The 13,705-nt window shown below is 36.8% G+C and overlaps 2 long non-coding RNA genes across 2 annotated transcripts; one reads left to right on the plus strand and one right to left on the minus strand.

Moving 5' to 3' along the window:
* The first annotated feature begins 1,338 nt into the window (after positions 1-1,338).
* LOC144196369 (uncharacterized) lies at positions 1,339-5,299 on the plus strand. Its single transcript, XR_013326250.1, has 4 exons — positions 1,339-4,144; positions 4,791-4,874; positions 4,963-5,050; positions 5,127-5,299. It is a non-coding gene; the product is annotated as an uncharacterized LOC144196369 (long non-coding RNA).
* A 317-nt stretch (positions 5,300-5,616) lies between these two features.
* On the minus strand, positions 5,617-8,094 carry LOC144196963 (uncharacterized). Its single transcript, XR_013326437.1, has 5 exons — positions 7,173-8,094; positions 6,918-7,018; positions 6,215-6,309; positions 5,824-6,129; positions 5,617-5,730 (listed from the first exon to the last, which is right to left on the minus strand). It is a non-coding gene; the product is annotated as an uncharacterized LOC144196963 (long non-coding RNA).
* Between the last annotated feature and the right edge of the window lie 5,611 nt (positions 8,095-13,705).

Genomic DNA, 13,705 nt, shown 5'->3' on the forward strand with positions numbered 1-13,705 from the left:
ATGAATCTTTGAGAGTTTATATCCACTGATGTTTAATAGGTTTTGTTGAAAGGTTTCCCAAGATTATTGTCTTCTTATACCTTAAAACACTTTGAATTTAAGATTGCGTTTTCAAATGAAGCTCCCTGAAGTTCCACGCACCTTCACAGCTCTCTCCATTATTTTACAGACTGCCGGAGGTATTTCACAGCTCTAACATTACAGTCTACTTGATGTCGTCGAAAACGTGTTACCCTGACGACCCTCTTGGGCTTGGATAATAATGAGGACGAAGAACTCCAGGCAATTCAGGTGAGTAGGTTTGCTTTCATGCAGAATGCTCACATACTTGGTGGCATTGTGAGCAAGTAAGAATCCCTGTCACAACCCAGAAATCTAGAAAAATGCACGATGACTCTGCCTAATTTGACCAATTGCAGCAACCCATAGCACTCTCTATATAACTATGACCTCATCTTATCCACTCTGATTGTTTATTAATCAGTGGTACATTTCCTCTATCACTTCTACTCTGGACATCATAGCCATTTTCCATTATGAGCCTCATTTAACACCACCACCACAGCCTGAATATGTTTATTATAGAATTAACTTTTATTATATTTCGTTGTAATAAACTATTTTTATATTCCAATTTGAAAATGCGAAACAATGAATTTATAGTGTCTGCTTAGCAGTGTAATTTAACCTGCTATTCAAAATAGGGGGCGGTAGTTTTGTGTCAGACAAACAAACACAAGCTTTCTTAGTGTTAACACTTGCTTTGCCCTGTTAGGATTGTTGTTTATTAACCTTGTTTTGTTACCCTTCTTGTCCTTCTGAATTAATTGTTGCTTTCCCATTCAAACATTCTTTTTGTCGGCTTCCATGTTCCACAGCGAGCGCCACATGTTGCTCAAGCACCCCCCCCCCACCCCCTGCACTTTATAAAATAAGTTATTTCGTCGTTTCTTCGAGATTTTATGTCACACTAACCTGGGGATAATGTCTTCTACCCATCTGTCATTTCCATATACCCAACTTGGCCATTCGCCCTTTAGAGAAACTAGAAGGAGAAGAAAACAAACAAGACAATTAGAGAAGATGAGAGAAATCCAAAATGTCTTTTTCTTGCAGAAGTGAGTGTGTTTATTAGCTTGTTGTGTCCTTATGCTCTACATTTTGAAGATGACATTTTCTGGCAATTGGAAGCAGGTGTTTGTCATTAGTGGATGTGCTAGTACAGGCGTTTCCCATTTTATACTAGCTGATATATATATGAGCAGTTGGTCCTATGGAGAACAGCTTTTATAATTGTGTTGGTGGTACACAAGGTGGTATTGAAAACAAGTCTTTTTTGTGGTTTCCGGTGGCAGAAAGTAATGAAGTACAATTACTATGCAGATTATTTGAAGATGATCTATATTTATTTGGACAGAGAGCCATAAACAAGTTGTATTTTTAAATGTCATTCCTTAAGGGCCATACTGAGAATTTAACTGTAAAAATACATGAAAATGTGTACATGTTTAAGTCATCTCACCACAGTTAAAGTTAAAAAAAAGGGTTGATTTATTTTGACGAAATGTTATGCTGTTTCTAATCAATGAGTGTATGCATGCAGAAGAGTCTAATGAGCCAAGCATGTTCCAGCAAAATAATGAGTCCAAAAACAGGGTTATGATGATGACAAAACAGAGGCAGGGAGATTTTGTGAGCAAGGGAGTGGCATTTCATTAGTAAAGCAGGAGCCCAGAAGTGAACCCCTTCTCCAAAATCACTTGCAGCCCATATTGGAAAATATTACTTGACTTCACGTAAGATATTTTGAGCTAAGGTCTCAGCGTTGAGCTGCTACATTTTATCTTTAAGGAAGTAACCCTCTGTGCCGCATCCATAACAAGTGTTCACCCTTTTTCTTCTTTTCAGGTTTTTGTGTATCCTACCATAGTATCATTTACGTTTAATAAAAAAAAAAAAGAATATTTTCGTGTATCAGGCAGGAGTAATACTCACCACATGCATAGTGGCATGTCCACACCCTTGTTTACACTTTCTCGCAACCATTGAGAGAGAAAGCACACTTTTCAACTTGTCTGGGTATCAAATCCTGGTTTGCAGCCAAAATTGCCTGAAGTAGAGACCTGTTTATTGACTGACGCTAATCCACTCAAACTTGCATTTACTAGCTTTTTTGGAAACCTTTAAAATCCACGTCTTCCACCTACTACATTTCACTGTCGGAGCTGTCCATGGTGCTGAAATTTCAATATGGCTTGAGCCTGTCTGTTTACTGATATGCATTGACAGGGCTCCTTACTGATGGAAACTAAACCCGTTCATGAGGAGCAATGATTACAACCAACAACAAATGGTACTAGACCCATTCTACCCCCTTCTGCTTTTAATGGTAAAGGGTTATGGATAACTCCTGCAAGAAAAAATCAGCCTTATCTCCAAAAGTTGTTTTCATCAATCCTCTTGTCTTCTACAAATTAGACACAGAGAGTTACAGATGAGCCAATCGGAGCCTGATATCTATTCCGGCAACACCCTCCAGCTGTTTTCATGTTGTAATCTATCGTTTTAAGATTGACAGATAATCGTACGTAATTCCTCTAATGGGAAAAGGCTGCCATGCCAGTGGTGTTTTTCATTTGGGAGTTATCCCTTCTAGCCCCAAAATTTTCTATCACCAGCATCAACACATAGAGCGCCTTTGCAAAAAAAAATAACAGCATAGACATGAAAGGTCTATCATTCAGACATAAATCTGCAGGGTGTAAGAAAATATGCAATCAAATCTCTGCATGCATTCTCCCAATGGACCAAATAGGGAGACATTTCGAATGAGCAAGATGGCAGTTGATGACGTATATGTCATCGCTATGTGACGAGCTCTTATGAGTTCTCAGCAAACATGTCACTGGTGAGTGTCTTAAGCCATCTTGTCTCCTTGAACCGCAGATAAATGACTGTCCTCTTAAAAGAGAATATGAAAGATTTATACCAGCCAAATGCCCTCTCAGGGATTCACGCCTTGTTGAAAGCAAAGCTGTGGTGGCATTTAATAAGGAAGCAGATGTCTGTTCTCCCCATGCTTGCCTGAATTTTTACTGGGTACTCCACATTCCTCCGACATTCAAGATAGATAAATAAAAAGCATCCAGACTCTAAACACTATTTCCACATTCTGTCTCGGGACTTTTTAAATCACAAAACTTACAGCTTTGAGCTGGACTTGCTTACCAAATGCAATATATCAATGTGTATCTTGGATAGGTGTTTTAATTACTTGATAATTGATGGCTAATGTGTCATAAGAGTCAGGAGACTTGTTAGTTGTGCAGTAGATTGAGTGGAATAAAATGACTATGCTTGAGCAACTGGGGGTATTATTCAATACGTGTGTATGGCACCCTCGTCACCTTGGCAAATCACACAGAGATTGGGTTTACATGCTAATCTGCGCTGAAAGTGCACGGATCATGCTCAAGTTAATTAATCTAATTACAAAAATCACTATTTTATCTTGAAATACATTGGATATGTGGTTACAAGAGCTCCCCAAAGATGTTGATGTTTGAAATATCAGAGTACAGGATGACAAAATCTGAGTGAAAATGTTACGCCTCTGTGATCAAATTAAAATGGAGTTGTCCTTCATTCTAATACACAAAGGGTTATGAGGGTTTTAAAAAAAGAAAAGAAAAAAAGTAAGTCATTGAGATAGTCTCCAGCACCCCCCGCGAACCTAGTGAGGATAAAGTGGCTCAGAAAATGAAATGAAAAAATGAAGCATTATTTGTTTCAATTGTTAAACTTTTATTGGATTAAGAGAGCCTGGAATAAAGGTGAGTTGAGGTAAAATACTAAGTATAAATGTCAATCAATATTTGATAAAATTTAGTGTACTGACACTGTTTTATAGCATCAGGACCACACAAAACTATTCTGCGTCGTCTTTAAAACATAGACATGAATTGGGAAGACAAACTAGTAGAACGCGGTAGCAAGCCACCATCTTTAACCCATTCAATATGGCGGTGCAATATGGGCATGGTTACGCCCATTCCAGGTGCGTAAATTACGCACACGCGCAATACCTCGTCTTCGCCAACAGCCATTTCCATGCTGGCAGTCAATTGACTAGCACGCCAACGAGGTAAGGCGTTTTTATCACGCGATCGAGAGACTTTTTAAACAATCAATTCAGCCAAAAACGCCAACAATTGTGTTAGTTTAATGCCAGGTTGAACGCACCGTCGACAATTTAAGTTTGGGCTCCTATTCCTCGCCGGCTTTGTGTAGCATGTGACTAGCTATCTTACATAGCATTAGCGTCACGGGGGAGGCACTTCCCATTTTATTTAAAAAGTCCGTTTTCTCCCCGTAATTGAGTCGCGTAGAAATACTAATAATTTAATCAATTTAATCAGAGACATCAACGGACAGTTTGCTGGGTAAAGGTTCACTCAAAAATGACATCCAGATACACGACTTCGTTCCTGATGGTTTGTATGTAATGATAAGCTTTCACTGCAATTGCTAACTAAACACTACTACGTTTCCAATTTGTAATCGTTCTGGTTTCTCAAAATTATCATTTAAATAAAAATTGTTAAACCAACTTTCTCCCAGTTAATGTCAGTCTTTATATATAATCACCTAGTCTCAAAAAGGGAAAATAGCACAGAGCACTCACTAACTTATTTTCATTAATTCATTATCTTCACTGTTGATTACATTTCTTGTAAGATCTCTCTTTCCTCTAATAATTGTTTGGCTAAATCATTTTTTCTTCTCTTTAGCAGATCCAGCTCTTCCTGAAACCTCTTCCTTTTCCAGAACACACACCCGTGAGGTTATAGTTGAGCCGACTTGGCCAGATCAAGGTAAATCCACCTAAACCTTTTTTTTCTGTTGGATCTCCAGTTTCTCTATATATGATAACTTTTGCTTTTTTATTTTTGCATGCATCAGATCCGTGACCTGACTCTGGAGGACCAGATGATTCTCCCAAATGGCCCATTTGATGATGCCCCTCTGAAAACTGGCAGTCTTCTGAGAGGTACATTTATTTCTTTATTGTAGAATATCCAAATATTGTGATGAGGTTGTAATTTATTTCTCCCCCTATTCTATAGGTAAGGTCCAGAGTTCTCTGGCTCATGGTGAAAGTGAGAAGTTGGTCCCCAGCGGATTTTTTTTTTTTTTAATTTAAGCCAACAATAAAGGAGATTTGAGTGTCAATTGATTTTTTTAAAACACTTGGAGAAAAAAAGACCCCAAGACCTAATGGTCTTTTTTTTTCCTTTAGTTTTTATTCTAAGTGTAAAATTTATTTTTTAAGTAATTTTTTTCAATAAAAAAATGACTAAGTGTTTAAATTTTTTTAAAATCTTGCTTAATTTATTTTATAAGTATGGTTTTTATTTTAAAAAAAAATGACTAAGTGTTTTACAGTCATTTTTCCTTGATTGTATATAAGTGGTTATTTTATTTAAAAAATACAATGTCATTTGTCTGTACTAATCAAATGTGATTGTATTTCCTAATTGTGTCTGTTAATAAAATATTTTAAATTAAAATTTTACTTGCATGTTTTTGCTAGGTAAATGAAGAATAAACGCTGTATACATTTCAACAAGTTTTATTTTTCCACAAGAATTGGTGCTTTGAATAGTTCATGTAGATCTTCCAGCAATTAAAAACTGCTTAGTTCAGTCATCTCTTCCCCATGATGGAATTCTGGAAGAAAAAGAATAAGTAAAAAATACATCAACTTCAAGTTAGGCATTTCATTTCAGCAGAAAGAAAATAAAATTGAGATATTAGATATACCTTTACTGGTGCATTGGTCTTTTGTCCACTGCAGAGGTTAACACTCAAAAATGAGCCAGGTCTTTATAACAGGGATCTCCAACTACTGTCCTCAAGGGCCACTATCTAGTCTGTTTTCCATGTTGGCCACCAACACCTAAATCAAATGATCATTTGATTCAGATATGGTGGGAAATATGGAAAACATACTGGACTGGGGCCCTCAAGGACCAGAGTTCGAGACCCTGAGGGGATGTTGCTGTCAAAGATCATGCCGTCCAACGTCCCCAGATACAAGAAGCTCGCCGCTGGTAAACTTGGATGGACCTTAAAGGGAAGCAAGATACAAAATGAGTAGTTTTAGTATAAGACATGAAAATAAAATAGATCATCTGAAACATTTGGGTCTTACCTCATCCACAACTTCTGCCTTCACCGCTGATCTCATCAATTTTGACAGCTTTCACATGCTTAGACACCTCTTCCACCATCTCCGTAGCTTTAAACCTTTACAAAACACCACAGCATGATGATGTAATTTCTTATTCAACCATTTTGATGCACAAATGATCCACATTCATTTCCTGTTATTTCATCCTGGATGAGTTTTTCCAGTAAATCATTTCATATCCATTCATTTCAAAATACATCTATTCCAAAAAGTCACCTTTGCTTCCCCTTTTCTCTTGTACACTGAGGGAAAAGAATGGTTATTTTATCATGTTTAAACTCGAGTCAAAAATGATCCCTGCGCTATTGTTGAATGAATGTCTCACTTGGGTTTTGTCTAAAGCACATTCAAAACTAAAAATGAAAAGGCACAAGTCCTGAGATCTTCCTTTAAGAACCTGAAGGGAAAATAAGCCTAGGGAAAGGTATAAATATATTCTACAAGTGTAGGTTTTATTCCTTACACTTGATGGCACTTGTGTGGGGTTATCCACACAAGTTGTTGCTATTAAAAATCAACACTAACCAAGTTAGTGTTTTCATTCTGAAATTTAAGGCATCATAATTAAAAAACAAGCTAATTTTGCAAAGCCTAGTATACTGAACGCTGACTTTTAATTATTGCACGGATAGAGACAATAGAAAGTATTTAGAAAATGACTCACCTTACTAACAAACTGCTTGTTATGGCGTCGACAAGTTGCTCCTTTTTGGCCGTTTTGTCCACATTCTTGATGTTTCAAGAAAGCTGGTGCACGTTGAGGAACTGAAACACACAATGGAATGATTTCATGTTAAACATAAGAGTTATATAGGCAACGCATTGTAGCCAATTTGTTTGCAAACATTTTTCGGTTCCATCAAAAAGCACTCTCAAAAATGAGAACTAGGGCTTCGAAATCAACCCAATGATAACGTACCGAATACGTTGCATTGTCCTGTAGGAGCTTTATCGGGTCTTTCTTCGGTAAATCGTCACTTCTGGGCAGCTCTGCAGGACACTAAAGAACTAGCTCCTTGCCTATCCGCCATCTTTGAAGGTTGGCGGAGGCGAACTCTGACCTCAGCCACGCCCATTAAAAAAGAGACACAAAATAATAATTTTCACGATAACGTGTATTTAAATCTGCAACCATATCCATTTCTTCTCTTCTGCCATTAAATCAAGAAAACAATATATTTGCCTGTGCAGCTCACTACATATACATGACGGGTGTCAAAGTGGCGGCCCGGGGGCCAAATCTGGCCCGCAGAATCATTTTGTGTGGTCCGGGAAAATAAATCATGAGTGCTGACTTTCTGTTTTAGGATCTAATTGAAATAGAGTATAGAGTATAAATTAGTGTAGATATATATTGAATTTCCTGATTTTACCCCCTGTAAATCAATAATTGTAGTATTTTAATCTTTTTTTTTTCAGTTTATAGTTCAAAAATCATTTTGTAAAATTTCAAAATATATTTTAAAAAAAAGCTAAAATAAACATTGTTTTAGATCTATAAAAACTGAATATTCAGGGCTTTTAATCCAGTTCTTTTAATCAAAATATATAAAAATAAATCTAAATGTTATATCTAAAATTGTCTGGCCCATGTGAAATCAAGTTGCCTACAACTGTTAAAGTGGCCTGCAAACCAACCCTGCAGAACTGATTGTGAAGAACTCCAGGTAGATTTCTGACCCTGGAAAGAAAATAATGGCTGAAATGTGATTGGTTATATGCTTAAATATGAAAACACACACCTGAAAGCAGCACAACCAGTGGAAAAACAATGAAAGGAATCCAACCGACAATTTGAAATTATTGAATAGGTTTTCATGGCCAAAATATAAATAACATCAGTCTGTGATTCATTTATTTTTACACCAGCAGAGATGGCCTTGCAGGTCTTGATGGTCCACCACTGGTGCAAAGTGTACTTCAGTGGAATATGAACAGAGAATATAAAGCTTGAAAAAGGTAGCCTGAGTGTAAATGGCTAAATTTGAGCAAAATAACAGTGTCAAAAGAACAAATAAATGAGGGGTGAAAAGACACCAATCTTTTTATCCCGATTTATATGCCTCTCGGTGATGATGAATCAATGTTAACTTAAAAGCAAAAAAGCCAACCACAAAAAAAAGTAAACAATACATCATACTATATGTATGTGTTCTGTCTGAGTGAAAGGAGTCGCAGTTTTTCTTCAAAATGTCAACAGGACATTTCTCCTGACGTGTACAATAAGTACTCCATGTCTGGACAAAAGGCATTGTCTGCCGGTCATCACAAGGTTGAGATTTAAGGGGTAATAAAATGACCAAAAAATGACTGACTCACAACAAAAAATAATATTATAATTAGAATCAAAATAGAGGTCATATGACTTCCAGAAGCTTTTGGAAACTTCCTTACTCGGGATGATAATAGTGTACTTATGTAGTGTATATACTTACTATGCTTCACTTTGTCACTGTAAAGTCCTTTTCAAGGATCTTTGGTGGATGTTTTGGCCTTCCTGGCGACAAGCAATGCATTACATGCTCCTTAAAAACACCCACACACAAATTTGCACATCATCTATCCTATATTAGTGTGTTCTCGTAGTGAGAAAAACATGTAATGAATTCACCATGGAGGAAAAGAACATTTATATATCACATCACCATTTTATGAAGGAAAAAATAAGCAGAGGGCTGGAGGCTATCAAGTTGAAGCATGGGTCTTTCAAAACAAAGTTTGGCGATAAAGTAATCCTTTGAATAGGGAGAACTTATCTTCCATACCAGGGGTCGGGAATATTTTTAACGAAAAGAGCCATAAACAATTCATATTTTCAAACATTAGAGTGAGAGTCATAACTAAGAATTAAAAAAGTAAAAATACATGAAAATGTGTGCATTTATTATTAATTTCACCACTTTGAAAATAAAAAAAATATGGTCTGAATTCTTTTGAGAACATTTTGAGCTGTTGTTAATCAATGAGAATTGTTAAGTTCATCAATAACTATACTTTAATATAATTATAAAACTATACAGGGGGACATTAGATTCAATTATACATATTTAATTAAATTGACATCTCTTATTATCTACTTGCAAGGGAAAATACATCCTCTTTGTCACAAATAATTCTGGAAAGCGACAATTTCTCCTGCCCATTTAACGCCACAAATCAAAACAGTTACAATTTTTTTGATTAATCCAATGAGAGTATGCATGCAGAAGAGTCTAATGAAGAAAATGCATGATTAAAAAGGCGCTAGAGATCATGTCGGCAGCACAGTTCCAGCGTGACCCTCCCATTGGTGAGTTTGGGACTTAGGTCTCTCACCAGTGACACCCATATTTTACCACACAGGTTAGCGGAGAGCCATATACACCCATCAAAAGAGCCACATATGGCTCCCGAGCCATAGGTTCCCTACCCCTGTTCCATACTATGCTTGTAAGGATGGTGGGGGTTGCTGGAGCCAATCCCACTCACTTCAGACAAAAGGTACTTGTAAGGTGGTCGAAACTTGTACTTGTAAAGTAACCTACGCATTTCAAGATCATCAACAAATCCAAGGAAACATCTTATGAATATGTAATGGGGGGACCATGTGCCATCAACAGTTTTTATGAAGTCATAATTGAAGCTAGATGAAAACTTCCCCCGGTTTGTTGTTGTTGCTTGGCTACTTTTATTGGTTTTATTGGCTTGGCATCATGGCCTGTGTAGTGTGTGGTATTTATGAATTTATGAGCTAATGTGTAAACGAATAGAAAACTCTTTGGTCTCACCTTTGCCTTCTCAAAGTGCTTGAACATAATTAGCACACCTCAGCACTCCCATTTGCTCCCATTTGACTGTGTTTTAACCCTGCCACTGGTTGACCTGAATATGTGCTGGAAAGCTGCTGACTGGAACAATAATTCACAGTTGCCCTTTATGATTGATTGTAGCTCTGTTAAACAAAGGGCAGTCAGCAATGTTTACAGGGCCCATTGAAAACACAAATCACTATGTATTGCTTTGCACTGTTGCAATGATAACATTGTTAAATCTCATTGAAAAGAAAGGTAATAATTATTATTATTATTATTTTTTTGGCTTGAATGCAAATTATCTGCTTTGGTAAATGAAACATTCTAAATCAGATCCCAAGGACATACACGCACACGGGGGTGTTTGCACATGGGCTTGGCCCATGGACATTGGAAGCTGTTTCAAATAGACAGGGGCATACCTCCACTGAGCAGTCAAGTACTTAAACAGAAGATAATGCTAATATGTGCATTCTGCAAAAGTGGCTGCAGCTCTTTTGACCTTGCTTGCTTATCACCGACTAATTTAATATAAATATTGAATGTTATACCCTTTTTTTTTAATTGTCGCAGATTGTTACGATGCATGTGAGCGTTCATCGTTAGTCTTATCCAAAAGAGAATGAATTGAATTGACTCAAGACCAGGAGACTCACTGTTGATTACTTGTCAACTCATTTTCTCTCTACAGAAAATAAATACTGTATGACATCATCTAACTTACTAGATTTTGATTGATTTTTTACATCCACACAATAGCTTCTATGGACCATTACCTCCTTCCCCCAAGATTGTCAATTAAGATTTTGGAAATATGTGCACACTATGTGGTGATAGCTTTAAATCTCATTACACTTGCATAATGACAATAAGAGCATTTGATTCAAATCAATAAGTGGTTCATTGTTATTGACTGTTATTTGGATGATATAGTCCAGGGGTAGGGAACATATGGCTGGGGAGCCATATGTGGCTCTTTTGACGGGTGCATACGGCTCTCTGCTAACCTGTGAGCTAAAATACGGAAACCGCTGGTGACAAGGCTAAGATACTATGTCTAGAGCTGCTTTAATTTTCCTTTTTTTGCATTAGACTTCTGCAATGCATACTCATTGATGAGCAACAGCATAAGAATGTTGTCAAAAGTATTATAAAGTTTTTTCTCACTTTAAAAGTGGTGAAATGACCAAAAAAAGGCACCCATATACATGTATTTTGACTTTTAAATTCAGAGTATGGCTCCCAAGGAACAACATTAGAAAATATGAATTGTTTGATTTCCTGCAATTTATGTTGTATTTGTTGAGTCCAAAAGTTTTTAAAAAAGTATCGCATCATTATATTATAATCCGATACTTTGATTGATAGTATTGTTCACCCTTGAGAAATAAGAGACAATGAATACATCACTTTGGTATGTCGTTAAATCAGGTCCCCCAAAATAATTTACCGCAATCACAACACATTATAAAATGCTTCCCTTTTTTAATCTAAATATTGTGTATGCATATATGGCAGTATAATTATGCATTTGTCATGTTCATGCAAATGCAATTGCATTTTCTACGTAGTCAGTCTGTAAACGAAGATGGCTAGAAACAATGTGAAATAATGAAGGGGGGGCTGTTTAATCTGAAACCTTGCCTGAGATGCACTGGATATGTAACTCATGCTTCTCATTGCTTTTTTAATTAGAGAGGAAACTGCACTGCACACCATCTGATTGCCAGCAATACTTTTTAAGCCTTCCCCTCTCTGTCTATTGTGAGGGCGCACACGGTAAATATGCACTGTTTTGCTTTGTGCTCGCTGATAAAAGTAAACGGGCAAAAGAGAGTGATTGGATAGAGCAAGCAGAACAAAAAGCATTAGACAGAACTGGAAATGTAGCAATGAACAAGGTGCTGTCTATCATTCATTCCTCTCAGGCAGGGAGCCTGGTAATAATGACTTAAGTGACATGCTGTGTACTTAGGGCTCCTACAGTGGACCAGTGCAAACTGGTTTAAACCTAATTCCCAACCTAATTATATCATTATGGTCATGTTTCAAACAGCAACGTGGCATTACAGTCATTGCAGGTGAATAAAAAAAATGAATGCAATTATCATAATAGGGTGTATTTGCATAGATGGAAGGAGTGCTCAGGTGTATAATACCACAAATCCACAGTCTGGACAGGGATAAGTCTATACACACTGCAAGAGTGTGTCCCTGCGGACATGCTGTGGCAATTCCGTGGGTACACAAAAAGAGGTCTAGATTTTGGTTGAACACCATATCTTGCATAAATGATTTTATGTGTGCCTAATTGTGATTATTATCTTAATTTGGAGTTCTAAAATCATCTAGCCGACCATAAAAGAGTTGGAGATTTGTGGTTGTATTTTTTGGGGGGTTATGGACATCAGTATTTCAGATGGAATGCGAGCCAAAATCTACCTTAGAGCTATTTCTGGCTAAAATCCTTCTAATAGCTCTTCTTGCAGTTTTTCAAATCAGTGAGACTTTTTGTCAGAAACAGCATGAGTGGCATGGGCAAACGTGTTGAAATTGTGCCTACTGGTAAATAGCATGGAAAGAAGCTTGCTAAGTGCTGAAAATAAGACAAATGCGCTTACACCGATAAATGGCGCAACATGCCATCCTTCCAAAGTGCAGGCTTTGACCTGTCTGTGAAATTAAGAAAAAAGAAAACTGCCGGAATTCAGGCCATTGCTTTGCATAGACTAAAACTTGTCTATGTTTAGACTGTATATGGAACGGCAGCTTAATGTGTCTGCTATTGTGCAAAAATTAGGTTACTTCAATTTAAAATAGCCGATAAGTGCTCAAAAGCCACCAGTAGCAAACTCCCTTCATTTATTCCTATTATACATTTAAACAACAGAAACACACTACCAAATTGTTATCAAAAGACTATATTGTCCACATAAAATGAAGTTATATTAGGCTTTAGTATACAATATATCAATAAAAATCATTAAGCTAAGTGTCACAAATATATTACAACTAAAAATATATAACAAGGCCTCCATAAGCACAGGAAGAAGAAGAAAATGTACGTTTTGTGTGGGCACAGGTTTTTTTCTGTGTGTGAATCTGACACCCTTATTCTGGTGTCAGTCCTATCTCCAACCAGACAACAGGCAATGTCAAGGTGATGGTGGTGGCTTTTTTAAGAGAGATGTTGTTTAGATACCAAGTCTTATCAAGGCCTAATAATCCCCTTGCCACTGACTTTTTAGCTTTTAAGGGGCATTGTCGAGAGAAAGATACTTAAAAAAAATACAAAATATCTCGTACTTGTTCATTACTACTGATGCTGAACAACCTAGAATGATGCAAAATAGTGAACCATAACCTACTTTTAATAATCAGATGGCTCTCCTCACTGTATTTAGTGCCATTCTTAAGTGCTTCTATTTATCTACCATTTTTTATTTAACATCAGCCATACAGTAATGAACAAGAGTCTTAAATGCTTTAAGATGGTTAAAATATAGTTAAATCAGGCAGAAGTTGATAGCTATAAAGTACTAATATTTCAAATCATTTAAAAAGAAGAAACAGTACCAAAGGAGATGGTTGTTTTTGCCCTCTCTCAAAGTTTTAAATGGTTTAAACAGAGAAACTAAAGAGTAAACTCTGGCGACATTAT

The sequence above is a fragment of the Stigmatopora nigra genome, chromosome 5, assembly GCF_051989575.1.
Source record: "Stigmatopora nigra isolate UIUO_SnigA chromosome 5, RoL_Snig_1.1, whole genome shotgun sequence".
Lineage (NCBI taxonomy): Eukaryota > Metazoa > Chordata > Actinopteri > Syngnathiformes > Syngnathidae > Stigmatopora > Stigmatopora nigra.